Source organism: Lynx canadensis, chromosome A2 (genome assembly GCF_007474595.2).
Source record: "Lynx canadensis isolate LIC74 chromosome A2, mLynCan4.pri.v2, whole genome shotgun sequence".
NCBI classification, from domain to species: domain Eukaryota; kingdom Metazoa; phylum Chordata; class Mammalia; order Carnivora; family Felidae; genus Lynx; species Lynx canadensis.
This window is the reverse complement of record NC_044304.2, coordinates 152,913,101-152,928,374: the sequence shown is the minus strand read 5'-3', so window position 1 is coordinate 152,928,374 and position 15,274 is coordinate 152,913,101.

Genomic DNA, 15,274 nt, shown 5'->3' with positions numbered 1-15,274 from the left:
ACCCAGCTAAGACTTCCCCATAGTTACTCACACACTCTGCACCTGCCTCAGTGCTTCTAATACCCAGCCTTCCCTGTGGACTGAGAAATAGGAGGGTAGGCAGAGAGGCTTGCTTGCCTTGGAATCCCAGCACCTAGTCCACAGCTAGGTACATAAGAGGCACAATCATTATTTTTGAATCAATTTATGAGAGAGCTTTTTTTTTTCTAGATAACCCATTCAACAGACATTTAAGTGTTAACTGGATGGCAGATTATATCCTGTTATTATCAAGATTAAAGATCTGTAAGTCAAGGCTCTCCTCCTCAAGGTTTTCAGAGTGTCCTCCTGGTCTTTTAGACAGAAATGTCTCTAAACTAGAGAATGATGGTTCTTTTTTTTTCTTTTTTCAAAAAAAAATTTTTTTTACATTTATTTATTTTTGGGAGAGAGAGAGAGAGCAAGCAGAGGAGGGGCAGAGAGAGAGGGAGACACAGAATCTGTAGTAGACTCCAAGCTCTGAGCTGTCAGCACAAAGCCTGAAGCGGGGCTCAAATCCATGAACCGTGAGATCATGACCTGAGCTGAAGTTGGATGCTTAACCAACTGAGCCACCCAGGAGCCCCAAGAGTGAATGACAGTTTCATGGGCTGTGTCAGCTTGATACCAATACCCTTTAAAGATATCACCTGTAGTTGTAATTCTGGGATTCTAAACACTCTTATGATCTGTTATTTTGTCTACTATCCATTTCAAGATAAATCAGTGCAACAAGGCTGGACAAGGCCTCCCAATTCTTTTTTATTGTGGTAAAATATATATAACATACCCCCTGTAACCATTTTAAGTGTACAAGTTAGTGGCATTAATTACATTCTCAATGTTGTGCAACCACCACCAACCATCTATTTCCAAAACTTTTTCATCAGCGCAAACAGAAACTCTGCGTCCATTAAGCAAGAACTCCCCACTCTCCTTCCCTTCAGCCCCTGGTAACCTCTAATCTACTTTCTATCTTTGTGAATTTCCCTGTTCTAGCAATTTCACATAAGTGAAATCATACAATAAATATTGTATGTCCTTTGCTGTCTGGCTTATTTCAATCAACATAATGTTTTCAAGGTTGCAATGAGCCTTTTTATTTTCATTTTTACTCTTTCTTTTTTTTTTTTTTTAATATGGGGGGGAAATGTTTCGTCTGCTACCTGTTTAGAAATAAATCAGAGAAACAATGTTTTCTATTTTTATTTTTGCTTGAATATCTTTCATAACAAGGAATAAATGCTTATAAACCCTACTCATTTTTTCTCCTCCTTCCTTTGGAGAAAATGTAACATTTTCGCACATTTATGGTATATTCTTTCTTCAGGGGCCTTAATCTATCCCCCATTCCCACTTCACAATTTTTCCCTGCTCCTGTGGATGTTTGCTGACACTAACCAGAGTAATAAGGGTTCTTAACCATAGGCTGATGGAACAGGTGTCATTATTCATTAGGTATCCTGTTTCTTTTCCCCAAATCTAGGAATAGAATATTTTGAAGTTGGGGCTGAGAGAAAATTTTGGATTGTCTGCTGTTCATTGCCCTCTAGTTGCATTTCATGTTCAGTCATAATTTTTCTATCAGTGGCTAAAGCCAAGATTGTGACCATCTCTTCAGGTTCTTCAGTTCTTCTAAGTGTTTTATTATCAGCTTTCTTAAGCATGGCCACAGCTGGCTGGCACAGAAATGACTAAGATCCTTCCTGCTCTTTCTTCTTAGCTGGCTGGCATTGGCCTCTGCCTTAACTCTTTATCTCTTTTGGCAATACCAACAAAATAAAAGTAGTGATAATTGTGTAGGAGAGGAAAAATAATTTCTCCTGTACTCTTCATTATTTTTGACTGAGATCTTCCCATCCTGTACTAAAGGATGGATTAGCAGGAGAAAAACAAACACATTTAGTAACATATATACAGTAAAACCTTGGTTTGCAAGCATAATTCATCCCAGAAACATGCTTATAATCCAAAGCACTTGTGTATCAAAGTGTATTTTCCCATAAGAAGTAATGGAAACTCAGATGATTTGTTCCACAACCCACAAATATTAATGTAAAAATGATTACAACACTGTAATATAATACAAAATCATAAGGAAAATACAAAACATAAAGAAAAATAAACAAATTAACCTGCACTTGCCTTTGAAAACCTTCATGGCCAGTGTGAGGGAAACGAGAGAGGAGGGTTACTATGAAGGAGGATGTTCACTATCACTAACAGAATCACTGCTACCTATTGCCTTGATGGAATCTTTTTCTTTTCCTGCAACTTTAGCAAGGAACCTATCCAATGATCCTTGTTTTTGCCTCCTTTTGAGGATTTTGCAGAAATGTGTCATTGCATTTTTATTAAACAGATTCATAGCTCGCATTGCTACAGTCTTATTCAGGTGGTGTTTTGTACAAAATTTTGCACTGTTTCCCACATTTTACACATCTCCCTAATCTCATTTGAAGTAAGGGATCCCTCTGCCTTTTCCTCTCCTCTTCTGCAGACGAGACTGCAGATGATAGGCAGATGTAGACTTCTTATAAAATCTTGCAATTTCCACTACTTGTGTACCTCATTCATACTTCTCGATAATTTCCTTCTTAACTTCCACTGTAATCATCTCCTTCTTACCACCTTTCTTTTCAACCTTTTCTACAAACCTTTTGCTTTATTTTACTTCATTGTATATGCTCGCATCAATGTTGACTACAGTATAGTATTAATAAACTCTTGTCATATACTGTATTTAATGTAACTGGCAATAAAGCAGCAGAAGAAGAGGTCTCTATCTGTAGGCAGCCTGACCTACAATGAAGCAAACAAAGCATTTTAAGCTTTCTCTTGTATGGAAAAGCAAAGGACTGTCCATAGGTGCTTTGAAGTGACAAAAAATACACGAGTGCCAGTTCTGGACACCTTCCAATGTTCTGAAAAATCACTGATTTCTGCCAAACACCGTGGCCTAAGACCAAGCATCTGAGCATAGGAGGTGATCACCCACAATCCTGCAGAGAGAGAGAGGGAGAGAGAGAGAGAGAGAAAGAAAGAGAAAGAAAGAGAGAACCATTCTTTCATTTGTGATCATGTGATGTTCAGCATCAGGTACTACTCGTATTTCAAGACCATTGCTTGCTTATTAAGTTAAAATTTATTAGAAATATTTCTTCGTCTTGCAGAACACTCACAGAACAAATTAATCACAATCCAAGGTTTTACTGTACTTCACATATACATGGGAAATAGCTAGGAAAACTGATTAAGAGTTCCCACAATTGGCCAAGCCACCTCCTTAAATACCATCTTCAGCTGAGGACAAAAGGAATATGTTGGGGGGGGAGGGCAATCTAGTTATGAGAAATTTCCAGGAAAGCACAGTGAAAAAAGACTAAGGTTTGTTGTGCAGATTTAAGTGGGTGCCTCCTCCATTGACAAGATTCTCTTGTGATTTAGAATCATCCTTCTCTTCTTGGTACAGAGAGACATGTACAAGGAGAGATTTCCTTTATAAATTTTCCTTACAAAAGGGTAAATTTTACTATTTTTTGATTCTCCTCTGTCTGCCTTTTCTCAAAAATAATCAGTTCATAAAATCCATATGCCTAAGAGGCATATTTTGGGGTGACATATTCTGCTACCCTTCATTTGGCTTTATAATGTTTTACATTTTCAGTGTGATTTCCTATGAAGTCGGGGAGGAACAATATTTCCATCTACCCTTTCAGGTTCTGTAGCTAGGGCACAGGGGTGAACAAGCCTCTGGAGATCCCAAACAGACCAGGTTCAGCCACTGCCACTGACAAAATCCAAAGGCAGAGAAATGAGGGGTGGCGAATCAAGGAATTTATTTCAAGGAGGCCAACAATAAGAAGACAACAGACTAGTGTTTCAAAGACTATTTCCAAAGTACTGAAAATACTTCAAGGCTTATATAAGAAAAAATATAGCAAAGGTGAGTGTGTTGATGCAGGTGGGCAGTGAAAGTCAAATAGATCATGGTCTTTGAGCCGATCATGGGCAGGGTCTTGCCGGCTCAGGGAAATCCTTAGGCTTGAGGGGGTAGTTTCAGTTCCTGTGGTTGGGGGAGGGGTGCTCTGCCCTCAGGGTCTTCTGCCTAGTCCAAGAGAGGAGCTGGAAAGAAGAACACAACTAGAAAGTCTGGGGTCGAGGGGCGCCTGGGTGGCTCAGTCAGTTGGGCGTCCGACTTCAGCTCAGGTCACGATCTCACGGTCCCTGAGTTCGAGCCCCGCATCGGGCTCTGTGCTGACAGCTCAGAGCCTGGAGCCTGTTTCAGATTCTGTGTCTCCCTCTCTCTGACCCTCCCCCGTTCATGCTCTGTCTCTCTCTATCTCAAAAATAAATAAACGTTAAAAAAAATTAAAAAAAAAAGTCTGGGGTCGAAATGATGGCAGTGAAAGTCCTCTTTCAGTTCTGTGATTACTCTAAGAATTAAACTGACATTAAACAGGACAGATTAAACAGGATAAAAAACCAATTAAAAATTTTTATTAAGTTTACTTATTCTGAGGGAGACAGAGAAAAGTGTGAGTGGGGGACGAGGCAGAGAGAAAGGGAGAATCTCAAGCAGTCTTCCCACTGTCAGCACAGAGCCTGATGTGGTGGGGCTCAAACTCAAGAAACTGTGAGATCATGACCCCGGCCAAAATCAAGAGTTGGGTGCTCAGCCAACTGAGCCACCTAGGCATCCCAAAAACTCAATTTTAATCATATACATACACACTGGAGCTCCACAAAGATAAGCCACCACCAAAGGTGGCCAGGTGATGGAGACTTATGTACATACCATCCTGAACTAAGAAAAGGGATATAAGTTTGGGGCTTGTAGGTGGGGGGGAGGCAATTCACAGGAAGGTGAGAGAAGAAAATGTATGGTAAAGGAAGTATGCCCTGTCAGGTAGCTAAGTCTCAAAGGTGAAAAACTTATTTCTGCTAATACCTTTCTTCCTGGTACCCAGAGAAAGACACCTTTACAAATGGAGATTCCCTTTATAAATGGAGATTTCCTTTACAAATATAAACTCCCCCTACAAAAGGTAACTTCTCTGTTTTCAGAGCTTCTCCAGTGTCTGCTTTTTTTTCCTCAAAATATTTAGCTCAAAATAATCCTTATGACAAAGAAGCATATTTTGGGGTGGCGTACTCTGGTACTCTTTGATATGCATCTATTTTCTCCTGAAAACAATCTTACAAAGGAGGCAGGGTGGGGTTTATCTTTCTCTCTTTACAGTGAAGAGATTTAAAATATAGAAAATCTAGGTTGATCTGCACCAATGCACGCAGTTAGTAAGTGGCAGACCAAAAACTGTGACTATGATTTGTGATTGGCTTTGAAGGCCCTGTCTCAGTTAGACAAAGAGACCACTCAATAAATATTTGTTGAATGAATGAATGATATGCTTGCGTTTGCTCTTGCCTGACTGACCATGCTGTTGGCAGGCTCTACAAAAAGCCAGCTGTTTCTTAGAGTAAGCAGAGCTTTCCCACCCTGACTTCCTTCCCAGGGTCTTAGTAATGCTGTTATTCAGACACACTTTTAGATGAATAGTTTACCTTTCCAAGCAGCAGAATATCCTTCATTTATAAAAATTCTCAGAAAATTGTTATAGGAGAATAACATGTGAGAAAGTGGAGGTCTTGGTTCACGATTCATTCATGAAACACTTGTAATTAAGAGCATATACCCGACACATTAGACTAGGAAGGAGGAGAAGGGCTAAGGGAGTTGAGTGTGGGCCAAAAGGAGAAAATATTTTCACAATTAAATGGAAGAAGGCTACTCATGGATCTATGGTAACAGCAGAATTATGAACTGAAGAATATGATAAACTTTGCACCTGAGATCCACAAAGAAAAAAACATCTTCTATATTTCTTTCCCTCTTATCCCCCATGCAATAACGGAAGGGAAAACAAAAAAACCTAAGCCCAGCTAAAAAGATGTTGTTTTTGAATTTCACTTTTATTTTGTAAGTGGCATCCTTTTGGAGAAGTGCAGTCTCTGAAGAGAGAATTCCTTACAGAGCTGCAGTCCTAAAATGCAAGCCATTTCTGCCAGTTGCTGGCAGATCTTTTCTGCCACCTGGGGAGTTGCTCTCAATTGTATTGACTTTCTGTGACCTTCTTTTATCATGCAAACCAAGGCAGTCTAATTGACTGAGCTGGGTCCTCCCCAGTCCCCAGCAGATGGTCATTACTCATAGCAAGTGAATGGTAGGATTACTGTTGGGCTCTGGCTCTCCCTACCTTGAACCAGTAAACAGGTTCAAGGTCCCAAGCTTAGACCGATATTTGCAATGGCTGATATTCTGTCATTCTTTCTGGAACGGATTTCTATTTTGAAAGCTTTACATTTTCCAAATCACAGGTGAAGGCTGATCCAAAATATTATATACGACTTGGTCTAAATTCTTAAATCATTTACATGTAGCAGTAAGGACAAAATGGTATTTCAACATTAGTCGTGAAAGAAAACAGAAAACAAACTTCAAAAAATCCTTATTTTGAAAGCTTTTATGAAAAACCATTTTTAATACAGATAACATGTTTGCAAATGCTAAGACACTGGAAAAAAATGGGAAAACAGAAATCCCAAGGGAAAAAAAATCTGTTTTAGAATCACAACACCCAGAGACAAGATACATAACCCTTGGTTGAATTATATTTCTTTCCAATTTCTTGTCTTTACACTTGTACTTTTACTAAATTAGAACTCACAAAATATTCACTTTTTATTTTTGCTTTATTTCACGGCATATTATGAATCATTAGCATGTTTCATATTACTAACAACTTCACTGAGCTGTTTTCGAGTACTGCTTTACGGTTTATCATGTGGATAGGCCATTAAAAGTATGAAGTTACTAAGTATTAAAAGAAACTTTCCCACAGACAATGTACTGATACAGTAGGCTTTTATTCAGCGTTTCATGAGTTGGACTGCGTCTAATCTAGCAGATAGAAAGGAGCCACAAGAGCTGCACAAGGCAAGAGATTTTTTTTTTAAGTTTATTTATTTTGAGAGAGAGAACATGAATGTGAATGGGGGAGGGTCAGAGAGAGAGGTAGACAGAGAGAACCAAGCAGCCTCCATGCGCAGTGCAGAGCCTGATGCAGGGTTTCACAACACAACCATGAGGTCTTGACCTGATCTGAAATCAAGAGTGATCAATGGACTGAGCCACCCAGGTGTGCCGGCAAGAGCTTTTTATAGCCTCGAATGAACAGGAATGAGGGATACTTGTGGATACTGTTAAGGACATTTTTTTCTTAAATATTTATTTATTTTTGAGACAGAGAGACAGAGACAGAGCACAAGTGGGGGAGTGGTAGGGAGAAAGGGAGACACAGAATCCAAAGCAGGCACCAGGCTCTGAGCTGTCAGCACAGAGCCTGATACGGGGCTCAAACTCACCAGCTGTGAGATCATGACCTGAGCTGGAGCGACCTGAGTCGGACGCTTAACTGACTGCACCTGGATACTGTTAAGGACTTTACTTGGAGTTTGATGATGGTACATGTTAATTTGGTCTAACTTCAACTAAACACTTATGGCTTTGGTTTTCATTCTTTTATTAATTTTTTAAAAAATGGATATAAGTACTGTGAGAAGTAAGGGAGATAATTCATTTTCAGAAATACCAAATAAAAGCTGTGCTGTCTGTTTAATAATAGGTTTACAACCTATTGGAAATATTTATAACCGCCCCCCCCCCCCATACACACACACACAGTGGAGTCCTAAACCCTTAGACACTTCACTTCCTGGTTCTTCTTCCCCTCTCCATTTCGTGGGCTTATTTTTCACAGGCTTTGCAATGAGTATGTACCAAGGAACTGAAGTCTCTACATCACCTCAAAGAATGTACATTTGTTCCATTCAGACTACTTGTTGCCTTACATGAGCATAGGAGACTTCCAGGTAAGGCTGTAACGTCTGTAGTACTCAGCCAATGAGGAATCAGGGGAGGGACTTAACGCTAGGAGATAAATTGCCTGCTGTAACTGCCCCGTGTGCCAGTCCATGAGGCACAGGCTCTTGCAAGAACGTTGATTAGAGCCTCACTTCACTGTGCTCTGAGTCTGCATGTCCCTCTTTTGATTGGGGCAGTGGGATTATTTTTCACAACTACAGAGAACCATATCTCTGTATGGTTCCTATTGGTCCCTATCTTTGTATCCATTACTCAGAATTAAACAATGCCAACCTTTTGTCATTTGTCTCCAAAAATTTTAATGAAAGAAATGGGTTTTTACAGAGATAGTTGAATTCTACTTTATTTTCCCCCACATTTCCTCATCACAAATCTGATGTAGAGTCAATCGATGTTTTTATACTTTCTGTAGATATATAGTTTATGATTTAAAAATTATATAATTGTTGGGAAACCTGGGTGGCCCAGTTGGCCGAGCTTCTGACTTCAGCTCAGGTGATGATCCCATGGTTCTGGCCCCACACTGGGCTCACTGCTGTCAGCTTGTCAGCACAGACCCTGCTTCGGATCCGCTGTCCCCTCTCTCTGCCACTCCCCCACTTGTGGTCTCTCAAAAATAAATACATATTTTAAAAATTATATAATTGTATCATACTCTGTATATGATTCTGCAACCTGCATCTCTTGCTCAGCATTATCTTTTGAAATCTACTGATAGCACATAGATTGTTTCATTGAAATGGTAATCAGTATACTAGTCTACTCTATAAATATGCACAATTTATATATCCATCTTCCAACTGATAGAAAGTAAGTTGCTTGAAAATTGTTTTCCTTGTTACGAATAATAGAGCATATTTAAGTCTCCTAGTATGCATGTGCTAGAGATAGTACAAAAGTGAAATTCCTAGGTCATCGGGCATCCTAATATCAATTTAAAAATTATTACTACAGTAATTTCAAAAACAGGTCCTAGCACCTTGTAAGTTTCCTGTTCTTCCCATCCTTGTAAACATTTGTTATTATAAGACTTTTTAATTTTTGTCAATCTAATAGATAAAAAATATCTCTGTATGTTTCATTTTGCACATCCTGGATTACCAACAAGGTTGAAGATTGTTCTATATGTTTGTCTTAAAAAAAATACAGAACTTATAATGTGATTGTGTCTTTTTTGTTTTCATTGATTTGTTCTTATTATATTTTGAATACTAATGCTTATGGCTTATCTTAAAACAGGGCTTATGACATTAATTTTGTTTGGAAGTTTCAATCTTGATGTACCACAATTTATACATTTTTTTCTTTATGATCTATCTCTGTTTTTTATTTTATTTATTTATTGATTGACTGATTGAGAGAGAGAGAGTGGGAGACAGGGCAGAACGTGACAAAGGGGGAGAATCCCAAGCAGGCTCCACACTGTCAGCACCTGACACAGCACTTGAACTCAGGAACCTTGAGATCATGACCTGAGTCAAAATCAAGATTTGGATGCTTAACCAACTGAGCCACCCTGGTTCCTTATGATCTTTGGTTTTTTGTTTTGTTTTGCTTTTAACTTTTTAAATGTTTATTTATTTAGTTTTGAGAGAAAGAGAGCACGCAAGCAAGAGAGAGACAGAGAGAGAGGGAGACACAGAATCTGAAACAGGCTCCAGGCTTTGAGCTGTCAGCATAGAGCCCAATGCAGGGCTCAAACTCACAAACTGAGATCATGACCTGAACTGAGATCAGACACTTAACCAACTGAGCCACCAAGCACCCCCATTTTTTTTAATGTTTATTTTATTTTTGAGAGACAGAGAGAGAGAGAGAGAAAGAGAGAGAGAGAGAGAGAGAGAGAGACTGAGCACAAGCAGGACAGGGGCAGAGAGGGAGGGAGGCACAGAATCTCAGGCAGGCTCCAGGCTCTGAGCTGTCAGAACAGAGTTGGACATGGGGCTCGAACTTACAAACCTCTAGATCATGACCTGAGCTGAAGTTGGACGCTTAACTGGCTGAGCCACCCAGGTGCCCTCTCTGTTTTTTAAAACTGTATTTTGTTGTTAAGAAATTCTTTATTACTCCAAAGATATAAACATATTCTCCTATGTTTTCTTCCGAAATTATTAATTACTTTTACAATTAAGGCCATAATTCTTTTGGAGTTTTTATCCTCCTGCTGATATGAAAGGAAAATATTTTAATGTTTCCCATTTGGTAATCCGGTTGACGCAGGATCGTTTGTTGACACGTCCACTATTTTTCTTGTTATTTGTATTGATATCTCTTTAGCATATAAAGGCCTCATATATGATTGGTCTTTTATATATTTTATATATTTATTGGTCCCTATATCATACTATGCTTATTTATATGACTCTATAGTAGCCCACGTTTTAGTTTCCAGGATTATTTCAGACTCTTATTCTTGTATATGATTTATAAAACCATTGATATTGCCTTCTATTCCTACTTTGCTGAGCTTTTATCGTGAATGAATATTGAGTTTTACTGAGTGCTTTCATCTCAAACTATTGAAAAGATTATATTGACTTCTTCATTTTTTATCTAACATGGTAAATTATATTGATAGTTTTATGTTGACCATCCTTGCATTGATGATACTTTACCCGAATCTGATACATTGTTTTATACATACACACACCATATTTATATTATACATACAGTCAGTTCTCATTATTCATGGTAGTTATGGCCTATATAGTTGGTATAGAAACTGAATAAGTGAATATTGAATCATTCCTAGAGGAACTACAGTTAGGTTCCTGCAGGACTCTGGACACATTTTAGTCAACCCATCAATATATAATCTTGTTTTATATGTATTTTTGTCTAAAGACACCTTATTTAATATATATTATTGATTCATTAGTGCTGAATGCATGGCCAAATAAAGATTATCTAGCATATCAATTTTTCTTGTATGGCACATCACAATCTTTTGTGCCAACAGAGCTAGATAGTACTTCAGCACTAGGCTTGGGGATCATTTTAAGCATCAAAATCACCAACAAAAATTACAGAAATATGAAAAAAATGTGACACTAAGATGACAAAAAGTATATTGGTTTACTGCAAAAGAGCTAAAGCAGAAGGCAGAATATTGCCATGCTTAACTTCACCTGAGAACCTGTGAGACATACAACTCAAATTTTTTGCAACTCTGCGCATTTCTGTGAATGATCATGAAAGCACTTTGAGTATTGATTTTGGGATTACAAATAGATTTTGACAAGTAGGTGGATTCATAACTATGGTATCTGCAAATAATGTAGATTGAATATAGTATAGAATTTGATGTTATTTATTTATTTATTTATTTAATGTTTATTCATTTTTGAGAGAGAGACAGAGCACAAGCAGGGGAGGGACACAGAGAGAGGGAGGCACAGAATCCAAAGTAGGCTTCAGGCTCTGAGCTGTCAGCACAGAGTCCCATGTGGGGCTTGAACTCAGGAGCCACAAGATCATGACCTGAGCTGGAATCAGATGCTTAACTGACCGAGACACCCAGGTGCCCCTGATTTTCTTTTCAAATCATTATGTATGTTTTTTTTTTTTTTTTGTCTAAAAATATGTATGAAATTATCTTTTTTTTCTTTCCCTTGTGGTTGAATTCTACCACACTATGAATGAATTCGGTCAATTTTTAGAAGTATTTCATTATAGGCTAAAAATAATAACTAAGTGCAACAACTACCCCTAAACTGGATACTCTTAGGGGAAAAATGTTATAAAGGATATTATTAGGTCAACTGACAAAATTTGAATATAGACAGTTGATTAGAGTATCAATATAAGAATTTATAAAGTTGATAACTGTATGGTAGTAATATGTAGAATATTCCTATGTTTAGGCAATACATATTGAGGTATTTAAGGGTTAATGACCACAATGTGTGTAATTACCTTCAAATGATTTAGGAAAAAATTTACACACACCTATATACAGAAAATGATCAAAGAAATGGATAAAATGTAAATAGTAGGTGAATCTGAGTAAAGGCTATATACATGTTCTTTGAAATATTTCTATTTTTTCATATTTAACTTCCTGTATATTTAAAATTATTTCCAAATAAAAAGTTTTAAAAAGTGTTTTATGATTCTCAAAAATAATGTGCATTTTCTATTGTTCAGGTGCAGTATTTTATATGTATTAGATTGAATCTTCTTAGCTTTGTCATTCACATCCAAACCCTTAATAACAGTCCTCTTGGTGTGCTTCATCCATCAGATTCAGAGAATTACAAAACAAAAAACAAAAAAAAAAAAAAAAAATGGGGCATCTGGATGGGTCAGTTGGTTGAGCATCTGACTTCGCTTCAGGTCATGATCTCACAGCTCAGCTCCTGGGTTTGAGCCCCACATCAGGCTCTGTGCTGACAGCTCAGAGCCTGGACCCTGCTTGGGATTCTGTGTCTTCCTCTCTCTTTGCTCTTCCCCCACTCATGCTCTGTCTCTCTCTCTGTCTGTCTCTCTCTCTCTCAACAATAAATACATGTTAAAAAAAAAAAAGGAACCCCAATAGCTTTGCATTGTTTGAGTTCCTAGTTAGGTTTTGCTTTATACATTTTGAAAATATATTGCTGATAAGGGAGTGTGGGGCAAGCTGAGGGCAAAATACAGGCTGGTACACCACCTCCCACCCCCCTGGTGGAATATGTGTGATATTCCTTGGACACTCCTGGCTACCCAAGACCAAAGGAAAGGGGTTTAACGGCTTGCCATGATAATGTGGGAAACTAAGGCAAATGAAAAATTAAATTCCCTTACTGCCCTAAATTCCCATTGACAAATCCTTGAAACTGGCAGAGTGACCCCCTTCCAGGAGCTCAGCTGCCAGGATGATGACACCTTGCTACAGGCAAAAGAGAATCTTAGCCTAACATTATCCCAACCTTGAGAATCCTATAGTCTACTTCCTTTATCTCAACTGCCCTAAGATACATGCTGGCAATCACACTCCAAGCTTATGGCCCCATGATATACATCTGAAGGGTCTCATGACTGAGGTTGTATTAAATGGTAATAAATGGTATTTCTCTAGCAACAGCTAGCCCTTCAAGGTTCTAGAAAACTTGCTTCCAAAATTCCTTAGAGACTTACTCCATCCCAGACTCCCTACCAACCTGAGGGTATATAATGAGTTACCTGTCATGACCCCATGCAGCTTCCTGCCCCTGGGTCATGTCCCCATGCTTCAATTAAGTCATCTTTTTTGCACCAAAGATATCTTCAAGAATTATTTCTTGGCTGTTGGCTTTGGACCACCCCATCATCACCCCAGAACTTCATCATTGCTATGAACATCATTATTTTTCTCTTTATTGTCAACTTTTATGTAATTTCACCTACTATAAAAACAAAAAACAAGTAACACCCATTGGCCAAATCTGCGATAAGTTGTATAGCAAAGTAAGTAATGATAACAGTACATCATAACTTAAGGAATAAAGAATCCATGAGTCCATGCTGATATAAATAAATAATCAAGTAAATAAATAAGAGAGAAGGGCAAGGTCATCTTCACATTGGAATGTCGACTAATAAATGTAGTTGACTAGAAAATGGTCATTTGGCAGCCACCACAGAATTATTTTAGGGAAAAATCATTAAAACTAAAGTGAATGGGTGAGTTTGATGACAAAAAGGACATTGACATAATCTCAAAGAATCTCTCTATAAGTACATATTAATTACAAAGAGAAAATAGTAACTTCTTAGTGGAGAGACAGAGACCATCTTGACCATGTAATCACATTAAATTCATTAGGAATGGGATAAATCAATATTTTGCCATCTAGATCATGAAACATCTCCAATTTATACTTGGATGGGCATATCCATTCCATGATATTTTCCCCTGGGTTATGCCCATAAATCCATAGATTCCTGGTTTGTTTACCATAAGCAATCCAACCAACCAGATTCATCCTGTTAAAAGCATTCCAGATAAGGCTTTCTCTGTTAACAAATACCTTTAACTCTTTTTCTAGGAGGTATTCATTAGTATTTTCACAAGGAGATTAGGCCTAGACATCTGCCTTATTTCTGCCCCCACCCTCTTTTCCCATAATAAAAGGAGAGGAAAAAACCTGCTTCACCCTTTTTTGCCATAGACAATACAAATACATACACGTATTCTCCTCTATGATTTCACTGCTGGTGTCCCTCATTGAATAGAAATCCTTGGTCTTGATATAATTGTGTTCATCAATAGTTGGCTCTATGGTTTGTATTTCTGAACTGTTTAGGAAATTGCTCCCCAGCTCAGGTTGCAATGATATTCTCCTTTATATTCTTCTCTCAACTTTATTGGATAATGTTTCTAAATCTTCCTGTCAGAGTTGGAGCAGCCCTCCCGATCTAGCTTCCTGCACGCGGCCCTGGTCCAGCTCTCTGTGCACAGGATGTGGGCTATGCTGTCCTTCCTGAGCAGGTGTTCTCCCTCTAGGCCCAGCATTTAAAGTTCTACTGGCTCCAAGAACTCTGTGAGCCATTTTGGTTCAGCGTCCTCGTGCTCTTAGACTTCAAGTTCACTCTCTTTTTGGCACCTTAGGTTTTTGCCTTTAACTTGGCTATGCTTTTCCCCTCTCCCTATTTTTTTTTTTTTTTTAAGAAAAATTGTTGCAGCCTTTCTACGTATGCAGTCTTGGTGATAGGCAATCTTTCCAGGTAAACCTTGCCTTCTATACTGATTAAGCAGTTATAATTTTTTTTACCCTTGTAACATCATAGGAAAGAAAACAGATACCTCCTGGGGTAAAGAAACTGGGGGAGAATAACAGAAATATCTAAGGAATTTTATCAATGTGATTTGTGATGTGACTTTTCCTCAATGGATCTCCCCCAATGTTCAGGAAAATGTTCTCTTTTCTTCAGCGTCTTTCACCAATTGCCTGAACATGGATTTGGGTAAGAACAGAAGCTCTTCATAGAATTCATTCAGGTTACAATTTGAGGTTCACATTCCACTTTTTAAAAATTTAAGTTTATTTATTTATTTTGAGAGGGGTTGGGGAGCAGCAGAGAGACAGGAGAGAGAGAATCCCAAGCAGGGTCCACACTGTCAGCTCAGAGCCGATGCCAGGCTTGAACTCACGAACTGTGAGCTCATGACCTGAGCTGAAATGAAGACTTGGATGCCTAACTGAGTGAGCCATGCAGGCGCCCCCCACTTCTTTTAGTAGCTGTGTGACCTTGGACAAATTACATAACTTCTCAGAGCCTCGGTTTCCTTATCTCTCCCATCAGGGTATGCACCACACAGATTTTGGGGTTAAATGAAGGTCATGGACATGT